This window comes from Calidris pugnax, unplaced genomic scaffold, assembly GCF_001431845.1.
Source record: "Calidris pugnax isolate Ruff unplaced genomic scaffold, ASM143184v1 scaffold118, whole genome shotgun sequence".
In the NCBI taxonomy this organism is placed as follows: Eukaryota; Metazoa; Chordata; class Aves; order Charadriiformes; family Scolopacidae; genus Calidris; species Calidris pugnax.
The window spans coordinates 1,533,797-1,546,930 of record NW_015090855.1 but is presented as its reverse complement, the minus strand read 5'-3'; positions in this window follow the sequence as shown (position 1 = coordinate 1,546,930).

Here is a 13,134-nt window from a genome sequence, read left to right as displayed (position 1 = left end):
TCTATCATTTTTTTAACTGATAATCAACTGGTGCAACTCTCCTTGTAACCAAAGGCCCTCTGTCTGCCTTGTGTGATCACTCACGACACACACTTTATATCATCTATTTAGTCCTACCGTTAAAGTAGCATTTTATTGAGTCACTTTTGAAAGCCAAATTCAAAAGTATCATTAAAAATCTACCTTTTAAGTCTGAATAGCCAAAGTCCTATAGATTTCTTATAGAAAGCAAATAATTTAAAATTAAGCATATAATATGCTTGAAGAGCATTTCTTTCTTATTTGTGTATGACGATGTAGCTCTCATTTTGTGCCCAGTTAAAAAGGAAGTATGTTTAATTTATTTTAATGAAATAAAGTCTGAATATGAAGTATGTATCTATATATGTGTGTGTGTGCATAATACACATATATATAATGTAAGCACTGGGAAATCTACTCTCACATACAGCTATGGTAGACTAAATCTGTACTCATTACAAAGGGAAAGGCAGTGCTTTGAAAATACAATGCTCACCAAATCCTATAGACATTAGAAAGACAATTTCATTTTATAGTTTTTTTAATACATGTTTCCCAAAGCTCATAGCAGTTGGTGAAAATATGCAATATCTCTTGCATCAAGCTAAAGCGTGCAGTTTAATCACTGATATTTGGCATTCAGGTCTGCGAATTTACTGTGCATCATGTATCAAGCAAGCTGACGGAGTTTTACCTGCTGCTGCAGAAGACATCATATCTGAAAGGACTATGTACGTGTGATGTCTGCGCTTGCTTGTATCTTATGCCATCAACATAATTTTTAATACATATATATAAATATATATATATAGAATATATATATATATGCGGAAGGAATGGGTGCAGGTTTCTTAACCAGGAGGCAAAGATCACTTTGAGTTTTAGCCTTGAACAGAAGAAAACAGCAGTCACATTGCAGTAGATTTCTCAGTGCCTTTTCTTAGAACCTTCACCTAAGCACACTTATGGAAAAAAAAAAAAAAGAAACAAAACAGTCTCCTGTGAAATCCACGTTTTTCTGAAAGGTTCAAGAGTCAATAAAGGTAGAAGAAGGAAAAAAAAAAAAAAAGAGGAAAAGAAAACCCGCGGAACGCACATTCCCTTCCCGAACATGCCGTGTGTCAAGTGCCGGGGAATATCTGTCTGTGCAAGTCACGCAGAAACACATCCGAGGCGGTCGGTTTCTTTGGCAACTATGGCTGTGATAAACTGTAGCCTTTTCTTCCCTTGCAGCTAATAAGATACACATTTCTAAGGAAAACAGTATTCTCTTCTGTAAAATTGTAATGTATTGTTAATATTTGTACCTATTGTATATTTATGTCTTGACAGAATTATGACTGGTACAGTTTATAGTAAATAATAAGGGTATTTAAAACTCATCGCAAAGACAAGGTTTCTAAAGCCAAGTTCTCTTTCTGTCGGTAAGCTCCACATAACATGATCTCCAATAGTTTTCGACACCTCATTTTCAAGCAAACAGTAGAATTACTGAATAAAGTAGCCGAGCGATGGAGACCGTGTGGCACCAATGCCCTCCTGTGCAGCTCAGGCGGGAGCCAGATGGGGAGGTGGGCTTCCCCGGAGACTCCAAATTAGCTCCAACTTCACGATGTTTGGTCAGTCACTTCTGCTTATGGTAATCAGACTGAACAAGTGTTACCTTAGGTTGTTTAGGATCACCTACTTGGGGAGAATATGGCTTTAAATAGTTCTTGAATAAAGTACAGATGTTCTAGTTACCTCTGTACCTCCTGTTTGCCATTGTGTTGGCTTTATAAGTATCTGATGTATGGAAAAGTCATGTGACTTTCATGCATTCCAGAGTAGTCTATTTTTCTGTTCAGATTTGAAAAAAAAAATTATATATATATAAAAATATAAATATATATCTGTATTTTTAGCAAATTTATAATAGGCCAATCGAGTCAGATTTCTTCTTTTTGTATTACAGAATAATATATTAGATGCTTTCTTGGTGTTCATTTACATAGCTGATCCCCTAACCTTTTTGTTGTCGTTATTTTCTTTTGTTCTGAAAAACAGCTGCAACATCCCTCCTGGAAATGTGTCTGCAAAAGGTCACTGAATTTGTCTGATGTTGTCCTGTTTTTGTATTTTCCTGTTTGTGATACTTAAAAACAACCAGGGACTGGCTATGGAAACTAAGATGTTCCTCCTGAGAAACACAGAGTGGGCCAGACTCTGCCCTCGGTTACGGCAGTGTAAATGTCAGTGAACACCACTGGCTTCAGTGCTAGCCACAGCCTGGACTTCTGTGTTTTCCAAATCTACGTAGAATAAGCTGAGACCATAAAGAAGAGACAGGATTTGAATCTGACTGTCCTAATAATTATGTGTGAGTTGGGATACACATCAAAATGCAGGCTCTTATTTTAAGACACTGACCTGACAATGCTCAGGCAAAGCTCCCACCTTCAGGAGAGTTTTGCCTGGGTTAAAACAGAAGGGTCAAGACTTTCATTTCCCACTGGGTTTTGGAATTTCTATTTTCAGTCTCAGACAAAATCAGGAAACGAGAAAACATTATGGAGGAATGAAAAACCTGAATGTACACATTCAGAAAGGGACCGGATTTGCCTTTGGTTATGGTAAAGTCCGTCCATGTACCTGCTTACTTAATGATCTTCCTTGTTCCTTTATAGCTGTACCATCACATAAATTGAATAAAAAGTCCATGAGATGAATGTGCACCCTGAAGCTATCTCATGGCCTGTTGAAGTTTAGCACGACAGAGCTTCAGGTCAGCTCCGCAGCTCTGCACATACATTTCCTTTTGAGTACACCCAGCAGTCTGGTTAGTGCCCATGTTTTTTCCAAATATGGAGTTTTGGTCCCATTTCCTTTAGTTTGCTTGTGTGATTTTCTATGCCCACCACACTAGCCGATAAACCCAAAACAGAATTAATTTGGGAAAACATGTGTTTCAGAAAGTCCAGATACCACCCGAAAGAACAGAATAACCAGCAGACACAGTTTTGTGGGTGATTACGTGTCAGCAAGACCCATTTACACATGAAGGTATTAAAACTGGGTGGGATTTTTTTTTTCTAAAGCAATTAATACAATAGCCTGCCATATCAATCAATGATTACATAAATTCCTTCAAAAGGCACCATATTAATACAATAGCCTGCCATATCAATCAATAATGACATAAATTCTTTCAAAAGGCACCTTCCATATCAGTAAGTTTGTTTGAAAAAAAAAAATTATATATATATAAAAATATAAATATATATCTGTATTTTTAGCAAATTTATAATAGGCCAATCGAGTCAGATTTCTTCTTTTTGTATTACAGAATAATATATTAGATGCTTTCTTGGTGTTCATTTACATAGCTGATCCCCTAACCTTTTTGTTGTCGTTATTTTCTTTTGTTCTGAAAAACAGCTGCAACATCCCTCCTGGAAATGTGTCTGCAAAAGGTCACTGAATTTGTCTGATGTTGTCCTGTTTTTGTATTTTCCTGTTTGTGATACTTAAAAACAACCAGGGACTGGCTATGGAAACTAAGATGTTCCTCCTGAGAAACACAGAGTGGGCCAGACTCTGCCCTCGGTTATGGCAGTGTAAATGTCAGTGAACACCACTGGCTTCAGTGCTAGCCACAGCCTGGACTTCTGTGTTTTCCAAATCTACGTAGAATAAGCTGAGACCATAAAGAAGAGACAGGATTTGAATCTGACTGTCCTAATAATTATGTGTGAGTTGGGATACACATCAAAATGCAGGCTCTTATTTTAAGACACTGACCTGACAATGCTCAGGCAAAGCTCCCACCTTCAGGAGAGTTTTGCCTGGGTTAAAACAGAAGGGTCAAGACTTTCATTTCCCACTGGGTTTTGGAATTTCTATTTTCAGTCTCAGACAAAATCAGGAAACGAGAAAACATTATGGAGGAATGAAAAACCTGAATGTACACATTCAGAAAGGGACCGGATTTGCCTTTGGTTATGATAAAGTCCGTCCATGTACCTGCTTACTTAATGATCTTCCTTGTTCCTTTATAGCTGTACCGTCACATAAATTGAATAAAAAGTCCATGAGATGAATGTGCACCCTGAAGCTATCTCATGGCCTGTTGAAGTTTAGCACGACAGAGCTTCAGGTCAGCTCCGCAGCTCTGCACATACATTTCCTTTTGAGTACACCCAGCAGTCTGGTTAGTGCCCATGTTTTTTCCAAATATGGAGTTTTGGTCCCATTTCCTTTAGTTTGCTTGTGTGATTTTCTATGCCCACCACACTAGCCGATAAACCCAAAACAGAATTAATTTGGGAAAACATGTGTTTCAGAAAGTCCAGATACCACCCGAAAGAACAGAATAACCAGCAGACACAGTTTTGTGGGTGATTACGTGTCAGCAAGACCCATTTACACATGAAGGTATTAAAACTGGGTGGGATTTTTTTTTTCTAAAGCAATTAATACAATAGCCTGCCATATCAATCAATGATTACATAAATTCCTTCAAAAGGCACCATCCATAGTCAACAAAACCATAGAAAGCTTCTAGTCAGACCAGTCTTAAAGTCACCCCTGCAGGTAACCCCCCTGCACCACGACAGAAACGACCAAATACCAACCAGCCCCTCAAAGAAGAGATGTTTATTTTCCAGCACGTGTTTCACACCCCATGCTGATCAGATTTAGGCTCTTGCACTGAAACTTTGTCTTGGCCAGACAAAGGAAACCTTAGGAAAACTGACAGTCTGCATTTGGGGTGTGTTTCCCCTTTGTTGCTGGTGTTACCTAAGCCACAAATAAGTGTCCTTTGACACCAATGGTAGGGTGCCACAAGTGTTCATATCTGTAAATACTACTCAGAATTTTGCTTTGCTTGATTCCGGCTTCATCGCACAAGAAGTTTTCAGTCTAGAGGCTTAGAAGAGAAAGCTTCATTTTTCTTTTTAACTAGAAGTAATACTATTGATATTCTGTAGGACTGAACAAGGATTAACCTTTGACATTTTTAAAGGGGTCTTTTCAAGACTGTAGCAACACTACCTTCAAAAAATAATAATCAGGCTGGGCTCAGTACAAAGACCCACCAAAACTAGAGCCTTGTGGAAGTCAGGGAGCCAAATACGCATGAAATGCCAAATTCTTTGCTGCTGTAAAAGCCCATTGAGGTCAATGGAGCTGTGCCCCATTTAGCCCAGTAAAGAATTTGGACCCATATCTCTAAAAGCTAATGGAAAACTAAAAGTTCTGTATGACCTCAGGGATGGAGGTGTGTGTCTGCAGCACGTAGCCAGTGAGGTGAGGGAATGGGAAACAGAGCCAGGTCAATGAAAGCCCGGGAAAGGAGGGAATCACTTCAGGCAAGAGGATGATAATCATGTCATCCCAATCTTGACTGAGCATCCCTCCATGTCAGCTCACTCTTCGTGGGCTTGATGCCACAAGCAGCATCCCAGATTCACAGATGACTGTCCCTACAGCTGGACCACAAGCTCAGCCACACGGTTCAACACTCTCAGCCCTTGGTCCAGGGACTTACTGATGCTGAGAGGACACTACAGGCAGATGGGCCACTGGAAAACCTTTGATTGTGTCACAACCTCTGGTCCTATTGGTAATCTACATTTAAGACCATTTTAGGATACAGCAGTTCTTCTCTACTCTCCGCATTTTGTTTAGGAGCTCTGCCCTTTATGCCTCTTCTTCCTGTTATATTTCACTGCCTCTATGTACCATTAGCCACACATTGGCTCATGTGACCACTGGGATTTATTTTGTTTATATCAGTTTTGTTGGCTTGTGGCAAAGACAGAGAACAATTTTTTTCCCCATTCTTTCTGGCTTTTTGGTGGTGGATGCAGAAAATTGCTTTTGCATTGAAACATTCCCCACTGGTGTGTTCTTGGGGGAGGGATGGAGGATGGGGAGAGCAGCATCTCCATGTTACTTTGAACTTTGAAGCCATGATACTGCGATCAGAAAGGCCAGCCACAGCTACCAACCAAACTCGCTTTCCAACTAGATTAGCATTAAAAATACATACCCCAACTTACTGCAGCAGAATCCTGCTTTCTAATCAGGCCAGTGAAGCAGTTCCTGAATGGGGAGAAAACACTTCAGGAGGCACTGTTGCAAGTGCTGTTTAGTTAAAGCAATATGCCCATGGAAGGACGCTGGGGTGGTCTGTCCCTGTGCTGCACATGGTGGCTCCTCAGCGTTTCGTGGGGCCGGGGAACAGCCTCAGGTCTTCCTTCTCCAAAAGCACAGGATGGCTGCTGGACCTGCATAGTGGCCCATGAGCCCCAGGCAGCAGTGAGCATCCATGGTCAGTGAAAGATAAGAAAGCTGTGGGGTTCCCTTTAAAAGAAAAATGTGATATTTAACAACAAATAAAAACTGGAAAAATGTTAAGTTTCCTGTGGCTTTCCTAGTACATGTAGATTGAATTGCTTTTGTACCTGGAAACTGAATTCAACTGTGACTCAGCTTGAGTAAGGGCAGACTATGACAAGTTTCTCTATTGCCTTGCACTTCAGTTATTTTTTAACCTGTGCAATGGGGAATCCAGTTCAGCGTGTCTGTAATGAAGGGCAGTGCTTCCTGCCTCTGCCCAACAGCCCAGATCCTGCACGTCTTGCACCATCTCTTCATTGGGTTATATTGGATCGACCCAAGGGGCAATGTGTCAGCAGATGTTTTCTCCCCTTTTAAGCAATGTTTCAATACCCTGGCACTTTGGGGTGATTACAGCAACATTAGCCATATACTACTGTACTTAGAGTCTTACATTTTTTTGTAACTTTGATTTAGTCATTCTCTGTTGAAGTTTCTTGACCTCTCCAGTTGTTTCCGTAAACAAATTATTTAAAAAAAAAAAAAAATCAGTGTCTTTATATGCATGTAGTAGTATGAAACTGTGATCAATGTGTGACATTCAGAAACTGTACTGTCTTGTAAAATATGTCCAAATGTCTAAGGATTTTAAAGCAATGGTCCCTTACTACAGACTACAGAAATAAATAAAAAGGTATGGATAAAACCAAAGCCTTTATTTGCTCTGTTTCATGGTCATATATTCTGGCCAAAAAATATAGCTACCATCAGCTGGCACTGAGTTTCTGCTTTAGCTCATTGCAATTGACAGCAGGTTTAGACATATGTTATTTGCTCACGGATAAGGCCGTGATTCAGGAAAGCAGTGCCGAGCTTGACACCTCCTGTTTTAAGTCTGACGGATTCAGTGCACAAACCTGTGGGCTTCAGTCCTCATCCTACATGGACAAGCTCTACCCACCTCTCCCGTAGCCACGGCTGGGTGCAGGGACCGGGGCATCTCCCAGCTTCTCTGTGCATGGCGCAGGGATGTGTGGCACACGGGGACATCCCTGTCACACACACGGCGCCTGGAAAGTGGCATCTTCTTCGCGCGATCATACAGCTGCAGAACCAGAGGCAGATGGGAGAACAGCCGAGGTTTGGAGACAAAGAGCTTGGGGTGTGAAAACGAGACAAACAGGCTGCTTTTGAGGCAAAAACTCGGGCTTTCTGCTAGAGCCACTGTTGTTTTCTTCTCCATTAGATGAAGCCCTGGGTTGGTTAAATTACGCAAGTCATCAGAGCAAAGGTAATTCAAACTGCTCAGGAATATTTTCATTGAGTTGATTACATCCAAATTGTTTTATTCTGGAATGCAGTTTCTGTAAGAGTCTTCTAAGCTCTAAGCTGAACCCTCTGATTTATGGAGATATTAATTTAAGGTCATTTAAAAATGTAAAAAGAACGAATTAGCACATTTCTACCCAAACCAACCGCTTGTTTGTGCTGTTCTGCACTCCACACACCCCTTACAGGCTCCTGCACGTAGAAATCAAATGAAAAAGACTAAGTGCAGATTTCTTCATCTTATTTTATACAGTCACCGCATTTGCAAATGGAAAACAGAAAGTTAAATGCACAAGTGGACAAATCTCACAAGTCCATGGATAGTATTTTAATGGCATGTTTCTGCATTTACTTGTGTTCATTTTCAGTTTAGTAAGACCTTTTTAAGAAAAATCTAAATGATCAGTTGAGTATTTCATAACAGTCGGTGACAATGACATCTAATAAGATTAAGGCACTGAACTTGAAGGGAAGTTTACAAATGAAGAACAAGAAAGTGGAGAAATTCCGATAACATATGTCTTCCTCTTCCACTTTCTGCTAATGACTTTTCTTGTTATTTGCCTGCCAGCCTGAGCATGCAAGCTCCTGAGTTATAATCCACTATCTGTAATTATGCTGTCCAAGGAGGTTTTCTCTATGAATTGATTTACTTTATCAAGTCAATTAAAATAATGCCTATCTCCTGAGGCGTTGTGGTTCATTATTGTGTGCTAAATCTATAGATATGAAATATTTTTGCCCTAGTTAACATACACCACAGAAACTTTGCTTTGCCTAGACCCTTCCCCCCACATCCTCTCAGCCCTGTTACATACATGACACGTGCTTTATGCAAAGCCATACACCAACTGTCAGGTTAAAGCAAACCACGAGGCAGAAGCACCACTTGGAAAGCCGGATCCATCCCAGCCCATGTCACTGGTGGCAAGGCAGCTCAGTGGCCACAGTGTGGTCACTGCCCCCTCAGCATCACTTCAGGCACCAGCTCTCAAACATTTCCAGGGCCAACATCAGTGGATTTACTTTTCTACCAACACCGTAAAGTATTTTCCAGACTTTACACAGATTAATGAAATCCAGCAGCTTTTTCGCTTTTCTAGTCTCCTCTCCTACATCTCCTCCAGTCCATGTCCTCAGGTAATTTCTCCTCTCTGGCTCCATCATTACCTCACTATCCCTTCCTTCCCACCTGGATGGGTTTTCCTGTGATTCCTCTTGTTTAGGCTGAAATAGGCACCTTTTTGTTTCTTTCTGTGCTACACACCATCTTCTAAAACACCTACAAAACCACCCTACGTGTTTTCCAATCACCAGAGCAAGACAATGTTCTCCTTGCACCAAGCCAGGCAACAGCCAGTAATCCCAAAGATTCATCAAATAAAACCATCTGGTGAGGGAGCACACACCCCAAGTCAGGGCACAGGAGGCCCAGCAACATCCCTTGAACACTGGTGGGGTTCATCCAGCTCTTCCCCATCTCCCGCTGGGGCAGAGGGACCCCAGAAGAGCAGCACAGCTGCAGGGGCACCTCACCAACGCCTGGGTGCTCCTTGCCGTGTCTGCTCCTGCTGCCTCACTGGAGGTTTTCCAGCATTTAAGTTGGTTTGGGCTGCTGGAAGTTGGGCTGCTGAAAGCACAGGTGGTGCAGCATGGCCCTTGCTCCTAGAGATGTCACTGCCTTCCCCAGGGACATTTCTGCTCCCATGTAACATCATATTGTAGCACCAAAACAAAGGAAGATATTTAGGCACTTCAGCACAAATGAACATAAGGAAAGGTTCAGCTTTTCAAGATATTTTGATCATTTCAGAAGAGTCAGTAACAATTTAAATAACTGCAAGGGTTTTTTTGTAGGAAAATCTCTGTTTATAAAATATGGATTAGATGCTTCCATACTGTCTCTTTCCACTTGCTTACCTTCCTTCTTTCTGTAAGGAAAGTGAGCTACTAAGAGACATAGCATCATTACTATTCAGCAAGCAAGAGCGTTTAGAGGTAACTTTGCCCCAGAGTATCATCTGCAACCATCCAGGCATCCATGTGTCACAGCAATGATGGTTTGTGGTTTGTGCATAGAAACACAAACACTGAGGATTAAGCTCAGTTTTGGAAAATAAGAGCAATTTTGCGCAACATTGCATCATAAAATTTAATCCCTATATAATTAAACAATGAACCCACATCTCTAACCTAAAGGTAGGCTTACGTTTTGCTATACCCAGTGCCATTTTTATTATGTTAGCAGACGTGGTTAACAATAATTAGCTAAAATGAATTGGTCTATGTGCTGAACAGAAAAAAAACCCATAATGTAAAATGCTGTTTTCATGTCTTGATGATAATTAGTCTTAAAATGAAGTGCACAGTGATGTAGCTTCTAGCACTCTCCTGAATGGTGGCGAGGCGACCACTAGGGGACAGTGAGATGAAGATTGATCCAGGCATGAGAAAGTGTAAATTTAAATTATTTTAAAAAAATGAATTCCCTTAGATGTTCATGGTCTAGTTTTACTCCTCTTTACAGGCAGATTTAATAGCTAGGTGATACAATAAATTGGAAACATTATTTTCTGAATCATAAGAGACTGACAAAGCCAAAAAAAAGCCTTAAAAAATTAAGTCCCCAAAGTGCAAGAGCCTGAGACAGAGCTTCTCGAATACGTACAATGCTACACAAGCGTCCACTTACCTCCCAAGCCTCAGGTAGTACTCAGTGCTTGTGTGGCTGTGCAGAAACTGCCACCTTCCACTGCTGTGACTCCACCACAGCCAACACAGCGTGGGTGACACCAGGCGTCCAGCTGAGCCATAGAGGAAGGTCATTGCAGCCGTGCCAAGGAGGAGCACAAACCACTGGGTTTACCCCCCCGACCTGGGACCCTACACCCCCAGTACAGCTCCTCAGGCAGCATTATGCAGGAAACAAATCCCAAAGAGTCTCTCTTTCTCTCTCAAGGCTTAGTTAAAGCATGGGAAGGCGACCTCTTCTCTAACCTTCATGGCTAGTGGCCCATCTTGCACAATGGTAACGAGGGGCTGGGAAAGACATGCTACTCCTGCTGTGGTCAGCTCACTCATTTGCATCATTATGCAAATGTGCAATCTGCTTGTCGTTTGGATCCAAGCACTAACCTCAGCCATCCATAGGGCCCCTGTCCACCTTCAAGATGAGAGTGGTTCTCCAGCCTCAGACCAGCTGTGCACTGTCCACCACACTAATGGGAAAGTCTGGATGTCCCAGGAGCTCCAAAGAGTTTAAACATGCTAAATGGCAACTAAATTGGAAAAAAAAAAAAACCACAGTACAAGACAAAGAATCAATAAATTAGAAAGCTAGGGGTATAAAGCAAAAATTATTCATTCTTCTCCACAAATAGAGTGTCCCATAAGTTGTTCCATGTAGTTTTTCTTACACGTTCCCCAAACAGCCAGTGCTGACCAGCTGGGCTAGGTAAGGGAAAGAACTCGTAGTCTGATCTGTTATAGCAGCTACATCCAAACTCCTAAATCCAAGCTCCTGGCAAATAATGTGGCCACAGCCATAACTCTGTTTTGTTCTGTTTCATGTGGTTTTGGTTGGTTTTCTTTATCATTAGTCATTAAAAGCCATGGAGCTTTTTAAGACAGCTATTAAGTGATAGCTAATAGTATACAAAAAATCTGACGACTTTCTGAATGTCTAATTGACCGGAAGAATATGCGGTTTTCTCTATTTATTTGCTTTTCACATCAGCAATATTGGTTTCCACTAACATTTTTCTAGCAAACAAACATTTTTGAGGCATTTCAGTATGGAGTAGGATGGCTGCATGGAAAAAGCAGACCACCAGCTGCTCCACTGGGGATCCAGCAAAAAGGAACAGTTGATTTCCTATTAATATAAATGAGCCTGTTAGCTGGGTTGACTTCAGCTGGAGTTCAGCAGTTCAGAGCCTCTATTCCAGGAAATACAGAATTCACATACAAAAATTAAGAGAAAGTGAAGGAAGGATTTTGCAAGTGTCTGTTTCCTGACTAAATGCTTTTGGTATTCTGGTGTCAGGGTGGATGAACGGAAGGTGAGATGGGATACTCTGCTGATTGGACCATACCCAGAGATGTAGGAAGGTGTTTATAGACATACTGGGGTACTCAAAGAAGATTTCCAGGGCACCAAGAGTCCCATACTCTGTTGCAGTCTTCTTAATATAGACCTACATCATTAATAGGTTCTGCAGTTTCAGAATAAACTCACCAAACAGCATTTCTTGGACTTTTTTATGTAAAGCAAGAAGCTTTAAGGATGAGCTGTCCTTTCCACCTGCGTTGCTATTATGAGCTTCGAGGATGATTTGATGGCTTGAGCATAATGGTGAGGCCTGATAATGCCTGCACTCTGGTCCTATGTTTAACGCCGATCCTTTGTTCCTGAGCACCTTCAATGAGAAAACACATATCAATTTCATAAGAATAATTTATTAACATTAGTTAGTGATCTGAGAATTATATAGTGTATTCAGCAAGATAATTGAGAGTGCAGTACCAGGTACGAATACAGTTTCATGGGGAAAAATGCTTGCAGTGAGAAAGAACAAACAAAAATATGTTAATTTTGCCATATTTGATGTTATTTGGGAGTTATGTTTCTGATTTTATTCCCTAGCCCTTTTGGCAGGGAATAAAATCAGAAACCTCTTGCTCTTTCTTGCTCAATTGCTCTTTCTCATCCTGCTCCCAGAATATGTACCCAGCTCCTTAAACAGACACCTTACCCCCCTATAAATAGTATGCTTCGGTACACACCGTGCAGTTCACCTGCAAAGCAACACCACTACCGACTGCAGAGCTGTATGGGAAGAGAAGATTGCTTTGACAGCAAGTCAAGCGTGTGAAAGTTAGAAAACCCCAGCGCAGCAGTCGTGCCTTCCCCTGCTCTTCGGGCGGCTGGGCACGGCTGGGGGCAGCCTGCAGCAGTGCCCCTCCAGCACGATGCGTGAGCAAAGCGATGACACTGCAAGAATCACACAGGAAAACACACATCGGATATTTTCTGAAATTCAAGGTTTGTATTTTGCAAGTTGAATAACACCCAGATGCACAAATGGATAGGGATGGGGTTTTTTTTTCCCTCTGGGCACACAGAGCTGCCCACAAGCCCTTGTTCAGAATAGTTTCCCTTCCACAGTTACTGTCCCAGCTGGTTTTGAGTCCAGCATCCCCCAAGCGCTTGCTGAGAGCATTGAAATGTGCTTTCTTTAGCCTTTTCACGGTCTCTGGACTCTGAAAAGACTGTGCTTTTGCTTTGCCACCTCGCAGGGAGGAGCAGTACCCTGCGTGCCAGCAACACCGTGTGGTCTCCCCACCACCGGGAGCAAGCAGAGCCCTGCCACACTTGTCACCCCACGCCTGGCTCTCCTCACCCCAGCCCAGCCCACACCAGAGGCCACGAATCACACCACTACAGCCTCCCAGTATACC